Raw genomic sequence first — 11,625 nt, forward strand, 5'->3', positions numbered from 1 at the left:
ATACTTACATTAAAGGAATTGTAGTCTTAACCTATTTATTGCCATCTTTCCATCAGTTATCACACTTGCTTCAATACCTAGCAAGCTATGGTAAGTTCCCTACAGAGAAGAGAGATCTCACAGGTGACTTTCAATCTAAGAAAAGGAACTGGAATTTACTAGATGGTTTCAAACATTTAAGAAGATACATTGTTGCTCTAGAAACTAATAAATAACTAAAATCAATTTACTTTGAAACTGTATTGAAATTGTTTTTTTAAATAATCAGAGATACAATTTAAATAAAAATATAGCTATAGAGGCGTATGGTTTATAACCCTTCCTCTATAAGGATGTAACATAATCTATGGAAATCTATATTGATATTATAATTGGTAAAGCAAAGTAAATGACACAAGTACTTACATACTTTATACCCATTCATCATATATGCAACATGTGACATAAGCATTGCCATAATTCATCAATTCTAAGATACTTTTGTTTTACATTTTAATGTCTTTGCTGCCAGAATTATTTTTTTACAATCATGACATCTCACGAATTTTGTTAGCTAGATGACAACTCTGGTTTAGATGTTATTGCCTATACATGCAGGAACATTAAAAACTGCCAGTATAAAAACTTCAGATTCAGTATCAGAAGATTGAGGGAAACCTCAGGACATTAGTGGAGTACTTTCTTATGTCTGGATGATGATGAATATAGGAAGAGCAATGGGATGATTCAGGACTTTTAAACCATTTTCCTAGAACAGGATTCTAAAGTAGATTGGTTGTATATAATATCAAAGGTAGCAAAAAAATCCAGCATCAATAACTTTCAGTTCTTTTATGTATTATGATAAGAAATACTGAATCACCAATCTTTTTGATGATCCAGAGAACTATATTGTGCAGAATAAAACAGATGTGCATGAATTCTGAATCCAAAAGTGATATAGAAAAGTCAGATGTTGAAAATAAAGAAGTTTCACAGATCCTTTGACAAATTTATTTGTCTTATATTTTTATTTTATGCATGCATAAAATTATATGTCTTTATCTAATAAACAACTAAATCAATAAATATAAAATCAATCATAAGTGAAAAGCAGTGAAGCATATTTTATCTGCAAAATCTTTTTTTTTTTTTTTTTAGTGGCACATAAAAAATGGTATGTCATGATTATTGTCCTTATGTTAAAGATGAGAAAGCTGAAGCCTGGGGTAGACTTATTTTGCCCCACAGTGGAACCAGTTTTTATGTTCAGATCATTCCATAGTTTATTATGAATGATCCTCCACCATATTGTGTTATCTTTACTAAGAAAACATTGCAAGTCTGTAAAAGAGAGAGAAAACATACCTTAATGCAAAACAAAGCTTCATGTTTGTCTTTCCACTAGGCCTTACAACTTAAGTGTTTCATCCTTCATAAAGCTTTTCCCCTTTGCCATATTTTTTTTTTCTTTCTGACAGCAAGTATTTCAGCAATGGGCAGAAGACAAAAGAACCAATTTCAGGATTATAGCAGTGAAGAGTCAGGAAGGTTTGAGTACATCACGCATAAAGCAGAAGATTCTGACCAAGACCAATATATTTATGTTCCTGCCAGTGCTGTAGTATCTACAAGTATGACTATTGACTATTCCATCCTTGTCAGTGATAAATGTGTGAATCTGAATAACAAGATGTCAGTATAAAATTCATCAGTGTCTGCTGGATCCAGATATGTTGATGCCATTCTGAGAACATGTTTGCCAATACCTGCCTCCCTAAAAACAGTCATTGCTGCAAGGGGATTGCCAGTTAAAATCAGTGGCATGCAAATCTCCACTGTTGCAAGCCAGCACTGTCATTGTGGATACACATCTGTACTGGGGATCTCATTTGCCTCCTTTACTCACTATGACTCTGTGAAATCTTACTGTATATTATATTAGAGTCTATATTCAAAGAAAAATCAGTTGTCACTTTTGATCCAAGTTCAGTTTTCAACTATTTATAAAAAAATTCTAAGTATGATATAAATAAGGACATTAGTCACCTAATGATCATATCAATTTTACTTTAGTTTGGATGGCTAATATACAGGTATCCATTTAGTGTCTGTCACTAACAAACAAATACCCATTCCATAAAGGAATTTGTTTAGCTGTTATACTACATCTTTCAAAGTAACCTAAGTAGTTCTTCTAAAACCTGTGTGTTCCACGAATATTAGCTAATAACATTACTATTTTGTACCATCTAGTAAAACTCAGAGGTAACTGCATTTGCATAATTACAAGTAGTTTTCCCTTCAGTCTGTGATTACATTTTCTATGTCTGGTTCACCTGCCAAAATTTATAAACAGATTAAAAATTACACGGATCTCATGGAAGTGTTTCTGAGTCATCTCCTCCACACAACCATGAATAAAAATTACCAATTTAAGACAAAGATAAAAACTCTATTTTAAATTCAGTGCCATTCCCCCTGATTTAAGTCCAGTTAGCACTGAATAGTTGAATAAATTGCTTATCTGAAAGAGCTACAGGAGCTATGACTAGTTATGATGAAAAGAGGAAGCGAAAATGTGAATGCATTCTTGTTTTCAACCCTATAATGAGAAACTTTTATATAGCGAATATTAGTCCCCATTTCTTTTTGGAGAAAATCAACTAGGTTGCAATGTGATAGACTATGACCTAAGATTTCAAAAAAAAAATGTTTTAAGAAGTCAGAAATGCTGAACAGCAGAATGAATCAGATTCTGCCTAATTTTATTCACTGAAAGTTGAGAGCTTTAAGAAAAATTATTACATTTTATATAATTGTGTGTGATAAGGCATAAGACTGAATACAAACGAACTTGCTGCCAATGTTGCGAGACATAAAGAAAAAAATGTTCTTGTCCAATTCTATATTATCTGTCTTTGAATCTCAAATTTCCATGATTGACATATTATTATTTAGGGTATGAAATTGTTTTGTTTCCAGGATTCCCCACTTCATATCAAATACCTTTTCAACGTTTTAAATCTTTGCTAATGTCTTAGTCTTAGTAAGTTTAACACCTTATAGCAGGAAATCTATTTTTTATTTTATGATTTTGCTCATCATGAGCAAAGCCATTAGGTAGTAGGACACAGATTGAAGAGAATAGGAATACCAAGAATGGACAAGTGGCACGTACTGTAGTAGATGTTCAATAAATATTCCTTAACTATTGAATGTGTGAATACATAGTTATTAAAGAGTGGCAATATGTGTGTGGATATAAATACATGTATATTTTATACGCAGGTATAATAAAAGAGACAAAATACTCCTTTAAGAAGACACTTCACATAAGGCACAAGTTAATAATTTGTTGTCTCGATTTAGATAAACCTGGATTTTATTTTTGGTCTCCCTAGTCTTCAGCTTCCTCATCTATGTGATATGGATAATACCTGCCTTGTAGAATTGTCCTGAAAGTAAATAAATCATTTAGAATTTATTGCATAAAGTTGCTGTGGGCTTAAATGACACAGTAGTTACATAATACTCAGTCTTTATCTGACTCAGAGATTTTGCTCAATAAATATTCTTGCGATTACTATCTGCTCTAAATTGCCTCCACTGTTCCTTAGCTATGTGAGCGATTGATGCAATAAGTAGAGATAAGTAGGGATATGCAAAGCACTCTGTGGGACTCCCAAAGGAAAGTCACTAAGACTCAGGGTGTAAAGGAAGGAGATGGGGTTTTGTTCTCAAGAAATATTTCCTAAGAAATGATATTTTAGCAAGATTTAAAAGAAATATAATTATGATTCAGGCTGAGCACAGTGGCTCATGCCTGTAATACTAGCATTTTGGGAGGCAGAGGAGAGCATATCACCTGAGGTCAGGAATTTGTGACCAGCCTGGCCAACATGGTGAAACACCATCTCTACTAAAGACAGAAGTACAAAAATTAGCTGGACATGGTGGTGCACTTATGTAGTACCAGCTACTCGGGAGGCTGAGTATCAGCTACTCAAGAGAATCACTTGAACCCAGGAGGTGGAGGTTGCAGTAAGCCGAGATCATGCCACTGTACTCCAGCCTAGGTAACAGACCAAGACTCTGCATCAAAAAGTAAAAAATAGAAGAAATATAATTATTATTCAGATGAATTGGACAGGCAAGAGCATTCTAACAAGTAGGATTAGTATATAGGAAGACACAGAGGCATAGGAAATGTTCCTTCAGGCAGCCATAAATTATTCTGCATGGAGATAGGGCTAGAAATGTGATGAGGGGGGCTTGGTAAGAAATGAACCTGGAGGGCCAGGTGCAGTGGCTCATGCCTGTCCTCCCAGCACTTTGGGAGGCTGAGGTGGGCAGATCACAAGGTCCGGAGATCGAGACCATCCTGGCCAACATGGTGAAACCCCTTCTTTACTAAAAATACAAAAGTTAGCTGGGTGTGGTGGTGTGCGCCTGTCATCCCAGCTACTAGGGAGGCTGAGGCAGGAGAATTGCTTGAAACTGAGAGGTGGAGATTGAAGTGAGCTGAGATCGTTCCACTGCACTCCAGCCTGGAGACAGAGCGAGATTTCATCTCAAAAAAAAAAAAAAAAAAGAAATGGGCCTGGAGACTTGGATAAGAGCCATACCATGAAGGATTTATCATTCATCATAATAAAATTGGACTCAATAATGTAAAGGAAACTCCTGCAATGTCTTAAGGGAGAGATCAGTGTGACTAGATATGGAAGCATTTTAGAGGTGGTGAGAGTGGTGAATTAAATGTAAACACTGGAGGCAAGAATATCCATTAGTGATCAAACGTCCAGGTGTAGGTGTGCACGACAGCGACATTGGTGCAGCTGGAGAAAGAGTGATTCTGTATTAAAGTATGGATGAAACGAGACAGGCCGCATTTAATGCAGGCAAGATGAGGGGAATTAAAAAGAGGGAGACCTCTCAGATGACTTTCAGATTTTTGACTTTCATGATTAAATGGTGCTGTTCACCAAGATAAAAACATAAATGGGTGGAATGTGTTTGAGAAGATAATCAGAACTATAAGAAAGAAAAGCAATTCTACTTAAAAGAATTGAAGATCCCCCTTTTATTCTTCTACTTTTACAATTTTGAATGCTGGCTAGATTTTTTAAGAGACTTGTTGTTCCACCACCTAGAGGGATATGTAGATGGTAACTTTAAAAATGTAAAAGCAAAAATTGGATATTATTATGACCTTTTAATTGCCTTGCTTTACTTCTATTTTCTGTATGTTCCCTGGATGTATATTAAGATTTTTTCCCTTCTATACAATAAAAAGTCCGTTTAAAATATCCTCTTTAGCTCAATAGTTTCCACATTACTCAGATTCTCAAAAATTTCTTTTAAAAGTATTTAAGGAACAAAATTACCTCAGTGAAGGTTAACTCAGCAGAAAATCAGACAAATTTGGAAACAGTCAACTTTATTTTAGAATGTGAAGCACTTTAATGCCTATCCAATGACATTGTTACACTGTAATTTAGCTTCAAGTTTATCTGTGGAAAAGGGCCAGTGTGCCATATATCCATGCTGATTAGTTAGTCTATACTATATATATTAATCCATTTTTACACTGCTGATAAAGACACATCAAAAACTGGGCAATTTACAAAAGAAAGGGGTTTAATTTAACTGGACTTACAGTTCGATGTGGCTGGGGAAGCCTCACAATCATGGCAGAAGGCAAGGAGGAACAAGTCCCATCTTATGTGGATGGCAGCAGGTGAAGAGAGAATGAGGAAGATGAAGATGCAAAAGTGGAAACCCCTGCTAAAACTGTCAGCCTGAGATTTATTCATACCATGAGAATAGTAGGGAGGAAACCATCCCCAAGATTCGATTATCTCTTACTGGGTCCCTCCCACAACACATGGGAATTATGGGAGTACAATTCAAGATAAGATTTGGTTGGGGACACAGAGCCAAACTATATCATTCTGTCCCTGGCCCCTGCCAAATCTCATGTCCTCATATTTCAAAACCAATCATGCCTTCCCAACAGTCCCCCAAAGTCTTATTTCAGCATTCACTCAAAAGTCTACAGTCTAAAGTCTCATCTGAGACAAGGCAAGCCCCTTCCACCTATGAGACTGTAAAATCAAAAGCAAGCTAGTTATTTCCTAGATACAATGGGGATACAGGAAATACAGCTGTTTCAAACGGGAGAAATTGGCTAAGACAAAGGGGCTACAGGACCCATAAAAGTCCAAAATCCAGTGGGGCAGTCAAATCTTAAAGCTCCAAAATGATCTCCTTTGACTCCATGTCACGCTGATGCAAGAGGTGGATTACCATGGTCTTGGGCTCCACCCCTGTGACTTTGAAGGGTACCGCCTCCCTCCTGGCTGCTTTGATGGGCTGGCATTGAGTGTCTGTGGCTTTTCCAGGCCCACCGTGCAAGCTTTCAGTGGATCTACCATTTTGGGGTCTGGCGGATGGTGGCCCTCTTCTCACAGCTCCACTAGTCAGTGCCCCAGTAGGGATTCTGTGTGGGGACTCCAACCTCACATTTCCTTTCTCCACTGTCCTAGCAGAGGTTCTCCATGAGAGCTCCACCCCTGCAGCAAATTTCTGCCTGAAAATCCAGGTGTTTCTATACGTCCTCTGAAATCTAGGCAGAGGTTCCTAGAACCCAATTCTTGACTTCTGTGCACTCTCAGGCTCGACACCACATGGAAGCTGCCAAGGCTTAGGGCTGGCACCCTCTGAAGCCACTGCTTGAGCTCTGCGTTGGCCCCTTTCAGCCACAGCTGAAGCAGCTGGGATGCAGGACACCAAGTCCCTAGGCTGCACACTGCATAGGAACCTTGGGTCTGGCCTACAAAACCATTTTCTCCTGGGCCTCTGGGCCTGTGATGGGAGAGACTGCTGTGAAGACCTCTAACATACCCTGGAGACATTTTCCCCATTGTCTTGGGGATTAACATTTGGCTCCTCTTATGCAAATTTCTGGAGCTGGCTTGAATTTCTCCTCAGAAAATGGGTTTTTATTTTCTATTGCATTGTTAAGTTGTAAATTTTCTGAACTTTTATACTCTGTTACCTTTATAAAACTGAATGCCTTTAACAGCACCCAAGTCACCTTTTGAATGCTTTGCTGCTTAGAAATTTCTTCCACCAGGTACCCTAAACTATCTCTCTCAAGTTCAAAGTTTTACAAATCTCTAGGGCAGGGACAAAATGCCACCAGTCTCTTTGCTAAAACATGCCACCAGTCTCGTGCTAAAACTTTTCCTCAAGTTCTCAACAAATTCCTCCTTATCTCTATCTGAGACCAACTCAGCCTGGACCTTATTGTCCATATAACTATCAGGCTTTTGTTCAAAGCCATTCAACAAGCCTCTAGGAAGCCCCAAACTTTGCCACATATTTCTGTCTTCTTCTGAGCTCTTCAAACTGTTTCAACCTCTGCCTGTTACCCATTTCCAAAATTGCTTCCACATTTTCGGGTATCTTTTCAGCAACACCCTATCTACTCTGCTGATACCAATTTATTGTAGTAGTTTGTTTTCATGCTGCTGATAAACACATATCTGATACTGGGCAATTTACCAAAAAAAAAAAAAAGAGACTTAATTGGACTTACAGTTCCATGTGGCTGAGGAGGCCTCACAATCATTGTGGAAGGCAAGGTGGAGCAAGTCCCATCTTACATGGATGGTAGCAGGCAAAGAGAAAATGAGGAAGACACAAAAGCAGAAACCCCTGATAAAACCATCAGCCCTTGTGAGACTTATTTACTACTGTGAGAACTGTATGAGGGAAAACACCCCCATGATTCAATTCCCACAACATGTGGCGATTATGGGAGTACAATTCAAGATGAGATTTGGGTGGGGACACACAGCCAATCCATATCACTGTACAAATAAGGAAAGTTGAAGTTATCACATTGCCAGTTAGTGGTTTCATAGCTAATGAATTTCATTGCATGTTGCAGAAAGAATTCTGGAAAGTTGTTCCTACAGTAATTGTTGATGCAGTTTAATACTGGCCACAGAAACATTTACTCCACAGGAAAAATGACCTCATAGATATATACAATTTTTTTGAGTATCTCCTAAAGTTTTTAAATGACATGAATCTTAGCTGTGGAGCAGGGTAAGCCAACTTTTTCTGTAAAGGGCCAGACAGTAAGTATTTTTCAGTTTTGCAAGCTAAGTAATCTGTATTGGAGCTCTTCAACACTGCCATTGGAGTGTAAAGGTAGCCATACACAGTACGTGTGCAAATGAGGGAGTATGTGTTCCAATAAAACTTTATTTACATAAACACATAGAGACTCGAATTTGGTTCCCATAATTTGCCAATGCCTTCCTTAGAGCCTAGTCAATAATCTGTAAACAAGTGAGATGTCCCTGCAGGGCCCTGATTCAAATAGTTATCAAAGGATTGATTCCTTGTCATTCATCAAGCAGTACAACTGACTTCTCCCTTAAGAAACCAGAGTTAATATAGCAGGGATGACTTTTATTGATGTTCACCAGATAAACCTTTCAAATCAGTTGCTATAGCTAGGATCCACTGACTTGCATCTCATTCAGTTCCTTTCTGTCCCTTCTTTTCTACTTCTAATTCATCCTCTGATACCAATCCTGTTATTGGTAAATATTATTATGAATAAATATACAGTCATAATACAAAGCATTTAATCATAGCAAGGATCCCTCATGTTACCCTTTTATAGCCTATGCATCTCCCTCTTCCTACACTAACCCACACTAACCTCATCTGTAAACGCTGTAATCATTTCCACCAATCCATTCACATCAAGTGCACCAAAGATCATGCAGGGTATGTTCACCTGAGCCTACTACTTACTTCAATATATCTTACTAGCATTTCCTTAGAGTCACTGATGACATCCAGAACATTCATATCATTATATCATACATATGGGATAATTTATTCACTGACCACTCTTTTTCATGACTTTCAGCTAGTCTAGCATCTTGCAATACTGTTAAATCCCTTTTTATTACCTGGTTATTACATATGACCCCTGCTGTTCATCACTTACTTCTATTGGTTTAATTACTATTTTGCTAGAATCTTCAGGGTTTTTTTTTCACACTTATCTGCACCTGTTAAAGAGAAGATGTGCTTAATAAAAGCAGGACACCTCTAATACACTTATAGAGATACATAAAATCACACGATTATACCCACATGTTAATCCCCACATCTCTATACTCGTGGCCTACCCAATATAAATGAATTTCAATTTATCAATCAACAAGTCATACTGTAAAATTGAACTTTTGTTTACAGATACTTGTAGATTAACATGCAATTGTAAGAAATAACATAGAGATCTAGTCTAATTTCTCCCAGTGATAACATTTTTGCAAAATTGTATTACAATATCACAATGAGAATATTAAAATTAATACAAAGTACAGAACATTCTGTGAGGATCCCTCAGGTTGCCCTTTTATAACCACTTCTCCCTCTCTCTATTCTCTTAACTCTGTCGCTAAATCCTAGCAACCACTTATCTGTTCTCCAATTCTACAAATGCATCATTTCAAAAATGTTAGGTAAATGGAATCAAGCAGCATGTAACCCTTTGGGAATGGCTTTCTTTCATTCAACAGGATCTCCTGGAGATTCAACCAAGTGTTTGCATGTGCTTATCACATCCAAATTTGTTTCTGTTTATTGCTGAGTGGTATTTTCAAAACTGTTAGATTTTATGAGTGTAAAGTTATTTGAAGTATTCCTTATTGTCTTTTTTAATGGCTGCAAGATCTGCTGTGATAGGAACTATTTAAGTCCTGGGATTGGTGATTGGTTTCTTCTGCCTTTTTATCTCATCAGTCTTGCTAGAGGCTTATACATTTTGGAAATTATTTCAAAGGATCAGTATTTTGATGTATTGTTTTTCTCTCTCATTTTTCTGTTTTAATTTCTCATTAATTTATATTCCTATCATTAGTAATTCCTTGATTTTTCTCTCTCTGTTTGTGTTACTCTTCATTTCTACTCCCTTAAATTAGAAGCCAGGATTATTTATTTGAGACTTTTTCTCTTTCCTAACGTAACGATTTACTATTATAATTTTTCCTCTCTGCGCTGCTTTAGCTGCGCCCTCTATATTAGCATGTGTTATATATTTTTTATTTTAGTTTAGTTCTATGTATTTTTTAATTTCATGTAATACTTTATGTATTTTTTAATTTCATGTAATATTTTATCTTCGAATTTAGAAGTGGATTTTAAAATTTCCTTATAGTTCAAAGTTTTCCTTCTGTCTTTTTGTTTTTGCTTTCTATTTTTGCTTTCTGCTTTGCTTCCATTATGGTCAGACAACATAATGCACATGATTTCAATTATTTTAAACAAGTTGAGGTTTGTTTCAAGACCCAAAATATGATCTGTTTATATCTTATAAGTGCTTGAAAAATTGTACATTCTACCATTTACGAGGGTATTTTAAGGGTACCCATTAGATTCTGTTGTTCACTGTGTTGTTCACATCTATACTCTTATTGGTTGCATGAGTTGCTGAGACAGGGGTGTTGTTTCCCCATGTATAATTGTGTATTTGCCTATTTTTAAAAATTCTACCAGTTTTTGCTTCAAGTATGTTGAGGCTCTGTTTTTCATGCATACACATTTATAATAGTTATGTCTTCCTGGTGGATTGATCTTTTATCATTATCTAAGGTCTCCCTATGTCTAATAGATTCATTTCTCTGAAGTCTACTTTCTCTGATAGAAACATAACTGTTTCTGCTTTTTTTTAAAAAAAAAAAATAAAATTAGTATGGTATATATTTTTCAGTTTTACTTTCTAGCTGTCTATGTACTAAAGTTGAAGTAAGTTTCTTGTAAATAGCATATACTTCGGTCATTTTTTGTTTTCTTGCTTGCTTTTGCTTTGTACCTACTCTTCTCATCACTGTCTTTTAGTTGAAATACTTAGACAATTCACATTTAGAGTAATTTTTCTTATGTTGGTGTTTAAGTCTGCCAAATTATTTGTTTGGTATTTTTTTTCTCTGCTTGTCATTTTTCTGTTTTTATTCCTTTTTGTGAGTAACTTGCACTTTTTTAAGGGATATTATCTTATTTGTGTTATTTATTTATTTACTTATTTATAGAGACAAGATCTCACTATATTGCCCAGGCTGGATTGAACTTCTGGGTTCAAGTGATCCTCTCACCTCAGCCTCCCTAGTACTGCTGGGACTTTAGGCACCACCTCTGCACCCAGCTTATAATGGTTTTATTTATAATTTATTTATGGTATTACTTTTAAGAGTTTTCCTAGTTTTTGGTCCGATCACTACAAATTACAGTATATACATGACTTTGGATAGTCTACTTGTATTAATATTTTTTAACTTTGAGTGAAATGTGGAAAATTTACTTCCATTTGGACCCCTTCACTTCTAAATTAGAATTGTCTTGAGTTTAGATGGTCTTGTAATTTGTATTTCCACCATCACACATGATTTAGAAAATACATGAGGTAAGGGTAGGCTTGTTAAACTTTACCATATTTAAAACTGTTTCCGGTTTATTTTTTCCTTCCTGACTTTCTGGGATTTCTAACTTATTTCTTTTTATTTAAAACTTCCTGCTTTTATTATATTTCTTTCTATTATTTCTATTTCTTCT

Source organism: Theropithecus gelada, chromosome 18 (genome assembly GCF_003255815.1).
Source record: "Theropithecus gelada isolate Dixy chromosome 18, Tgel_1.0, whole genome shotgun sequence".
Taxonomy (NCBI): Eukaryota; Metazoa; Chordata; class Mammalia; order Primates; family Cercopithecidae; genus Theropithecus; species Theropithecus gelada.